At 41.8% G+C, this 4359-nt stretch overlaps 1 protein-coding gene across 1 annotated transcript in view; it reads left to right on the forward strand.

Moving 5' to 3' along the window:
- CDC73 (cell division cycle 73) overlaps positions 1–4359 on the forward strand; it is a 106311-nt gene that overhangs the window by 8285 nt on the left and 93667 nt on the right. The window lies entirely within an intron of this gene.

The following is a 4359-nucleotide window of genomic DNA, read 5'->3' on the forward strand; positions in this document are numbered from 1 at the left end:
GATATACAGACTTGATGTACTCCTTTTCCTATTTGGAACCAGTCTGTTGTTCCATGTTCAGTTCTAACTGCTGCTTCCTGACTTGCATACAGGTTTTTCAAGAGGCAGGTCAGGTGGTATGGTATTCCCATCTCTTTCAGAATTTTCCACAGTTTATTGTGATCCACACAGTCAAAGGCTTTGGCATAGTCAATAAAGCAGAAATAAATGTTTTTCTGGAACTCTCTTGCTTTTTAGATGATCCAGTGGATGTTGGCAATTTGATCTCTGGTTCCTCTGCCTTTTCTAAAACCAGCTTGAACATCTGGAAGTTCATGGTTCACGTATTGCTGAAGCCTGGCTTGGAGAATTTTGAGCATTACTTTACTAGCATGTGAGATGAGTGCGGTAGTTTGAGCATTCTTTGGCATTGCCTTTCTTTGGGATTGGAATGAAAACTGACCTTTTCCAGTCCTGTGGCCACTGCTGAGTTTTCCAAATTTGCTGGCATACTAAACATAATTTTTGTTTACTCCTATATTTAGGAAAAGAAATGGATTAACAAAATACACATATGTCTCTGGGTGGTATGTATGCTTATTTTTACTACCTCCAAATTATTAAAATGATATAAAAATGCACATTCACGGAGAAAAAAATTAGTGAGAGAATTACTGGTTTCCTGTCCTCCAATATACTCTTTTTAAAAATTATTGTTTAAATTTTGGCTGTGCTAAGTCTTTGTTTCGGTGCATGGGCTTATTTCTCTAGTTGCAGCTTACGGGGACTTTAGTTGCTGTGCATTGGCTTAGTTGCCCCATGGCATGTCAGATCTTAGTTCTCTCACTAGGGATCAAACCCAAGTCCTCCGTATTGCAAGGCAGATTCTTAACCACTGGGCGACCAGGGAAGTCCTGCTGGGCTTTATTCTACTGCTGCTGCTAAGTCGCTTCAGTCGTGTCTGACTCTGTGTGACCCCATAGACGGCAGCCCACCTGGCTTCACCGTCCCTGGGATTCTCCAGGCAAGAACACTGGAGTGGGTTGCCATTTCCTTCTCCAATGCATGAAAGTGAAAAGTGAAAGTGAAGTTGCTCAGTCCCGTCCGACTCTTAGCGACCCCATGGACTGCAGCCTACCAGGCTCCTCCATCCATGGGATTTTCCAGGCAAGAGTACTGGAGTGGGTTGCCATTGCCTTCTCCGTTAGTAGACTTCAAATTGAGGATTGTTAGGAATTCTTTAGAAGATGATAATGACTGGAGAAAATGAGCAGCTTTCATTCTAAGACCAAGAAACAAGGCTAATTTCTCAATATTTTTCTATTTGTTGTTGTTCAGTTGCTAACTCATGTCTGACTTTGTCACCCCATGGACTGCAGCATGTCATGCTTCCCCCTCCTTTACTATCTCCCGGAGTTTTCTCAAATTCATGTCTATTGAGTCAGAGATGCTATCTAACCATCTCATCCTCTGCCATTCCTTTCTCCTTTTGCCTTCAAACTTTCCCAGCATCAGGATCTTTTCTGATATGTCAGCTCTTCGAATCAGGCGGCCAAAGTACTGGAGGTTCAGTTCAACATCAGTCCTTCCAACGAATATTCAGAGTTGACTTCCTTTAGGATTGTCTTCTTTGATCTCCTTGCAGTCCAAAAGGACTCCCAAAAAAGGCTTCTCCAGCACCACAATTTGAAAGCATTAGTTCTTTGGTGCTCAGCCTTCTTTATGGTCCAACTCTCACATCTGTACATGACTACTGGAAAAATTAATTTTCTAATTTTTCAGCTCTACAACTGATCTTGCCTTTTATTGTATTTTGACAGCAACATTACTGAACCAACATTAGTGGGGCAGTTTTAAGGGATTTAAAAACTAAATGATCTACAATTTTCAGCCCCTTGACTGTTAAAGGCAATAGATTATTAATGCTATATCTTACTACATTAAATATCATTACTCTCAAGGTGTAGAGAAATGGTACCCCCTCCTATACTGTTGGTGGTAATATAAATTGGTGCAGCCACTATGGAGAACAGTTTGGAGGTTCCTTAAAAAAGGTAAAACTAGAACTACCACATGATCCAGCAATCCTACCCCTGGACATATGTATGGATAAAACTCCAATTGGAAAAGATACATGCACCTCAATATTCATAGCGGCACTATTTACAATAGTAAAGACATGGAAGCAACCTGAATGAATGAATGGATAAAGAAGACGTAGTATGCAATGGAATACTACTCAGCCAAAGAAATAATGAAATAATGTCATTTGCAGCAATATAGATGGAGCTAGACATGATCACACTAAGTGAAGTCAAAGACAAATAGTATCACATCACTTATATGTGGAATCTAAATTATGATACAAATGGACTTATTTACAAAACAGAAACAGGCTCACAGACAGAGAACAAACATGGTTATCAAAGGGGAAAGAAGGAGGGATAAATTAAGAGTTTGGGATCAGCAGATACAAACTACTGTACATGAAACAGATAAATAACAAGGGCTTACTGTATAGCCTAGGAAACTACATTCAATATCTTGTAAGAAACTTTAATGGAATAGGAAAAAAAAGAATCATTACCCTTCAAAAAAAAAAAAAAAACCACATAATTTACCCCCAAAGAGAAACTGCTTTTGCTTATTGCTATAAAACTGAATGTTTGTGTCCTCCTCAAATTCATGTTGAAATTCTTTTTTTTTTTCTTCTATAAGTTGAAATTCTAATTCCAGAGTGATAGTACTAAGAGTGAGACCTTTGTGGGGGTGACTAAGACCTTACTCAAAAAAGACCTCAGAGACCACTCTTCTTCCCACCAGATGAGGATGCAATGTGAAGACTCAGGTGTTTCTCTGAGAGTGGAGAGAGTGTAGGCTCTCACCAGACACTGAGTCTACGGGTGCCTTCATCCTGGACTTCCTAGCCTTCAGAATTATCAGGAATAAATCTGTCTATAGGACACCTGCTGCTGCTGCTGCTGCGTTGCTTCAGTCGTGTCTGACTCTGTGCGACTCCATAGACGGCAGCCCACCAGGCTCCCCTGTCCCTGGGATTCACCTAGTATAGGTCATTCTCTTGTAGCAGCCTTAATGGACCAAGTCACTGTTTGTGTGGGAAGTAAATTTCAGTATCTTCTGAGGAGACTCTAATTGACTCTCCTAATGTATCATAGGACTTCCCTGGTGGCTCAGACGGTAAAGTGTCTGTTTACAATGCGGGAGACCCGGGTTCTATCCCTGGGTTGGGAAAATCCCCTGGAGAAGGAAATGGCAATCCACTCCAGAACTATTGCCTTGAAAATCCAATGCACAGAAGAGCCTGGTAGGCTACAGTCCATGGGGTCGCAAAGAGTCGTATCATAAAACCCTGACTTCCTCGAATTCCTCTGTGGTGAGATAGTCAAGTAGTACTGGATGTTCTGATACAAGTATAAATAGAGTAGATAGTACTGGGGATAAATAAAAAGGTTCTTTTTAAGGTGTTTGTGGTGAAGTTTAGGAAAATACTATTGTAACAGGAAAATCTACAGAATAGTCAAAATTTCTCAAATTCAGCTGCAAAATGGCTGAAGAGTGAATACAGAAAAGTGAACCACATTCTTCTACAGATCTCTCTGCAGTGCACATAAGGAAAATTGCTTTCTTTCAAATCAGGTAAAAGAATTTGGTTATGTCAATCACAAAGTTGACTTTTCCCCTTTTCTTCTATAGTAAGATACTTTTTTTTAAATGGCCCATGGGGTATGTTTAAGGTAGACATGCCACAGTAAACTGAGTTTATATCAATAAATTGAGCTTGTGTTCTCAACTCTCCTATTAGCATCTCGTTAGACAGCTATTAAACTGTAGCCCCTTGAGGCTGGCCAGGAGAAGGGGGCAAGATGGAAAAAGCCACCATCTAAGGAACGGAGAGGGGGAAGATCCAATATTTATGATTTTTTGATTTGCGTGATGCTTTTACCTTCCATGTTCTCCATTAACAAATTGATTCTGTGAGAAGGTGTGTAACTTGACTGAGGTCAAAAGGCAGCTAACAAACACCAGTGCCCCGGCATTGATCTAGGCGAGTCCACTAAAAACACAAAATAAAAAATAACCCCCAAAGCAACACCTTCCCCCAAACAGCTTTCCCTTCTATAGGGGTTTATCAAGAGGCCATTTGATAGGTGGGTACGACCTCGTCGGGACGGCAACCTTGGCTCGGCAAACCTCTCACCAGGCTGCAGCCTGGTTAAAGCAGAGACCACACTGCACTGGCCAGGGGCCAACACTGCGGGGCCGTCCGGGAGCACTCAGTGCGCTCTCTGAGGACTGACTCCCAGACCCCGGGCGCAGGTGCGCGCGCACCTGTCGCCTGCCGCGTGCGCGCTGCGCGTG

The sequence above is a fragment of the Bison bison genome, unplaced genomic scaffold (assembly GCF_000754665.1).
Source record: "Bison bison bison isolate TAMUID 2011002044 unplaced genomic scaffold, Bison_UMD1.0 scf7180017864537, whole genome shotgun sequence".
NCBI classification, from domain to species: Eukaryota; Metazoa; Chordata; class Mammalia; order Artiodactyla; family Bovidae; genus Bison; species Bison bison.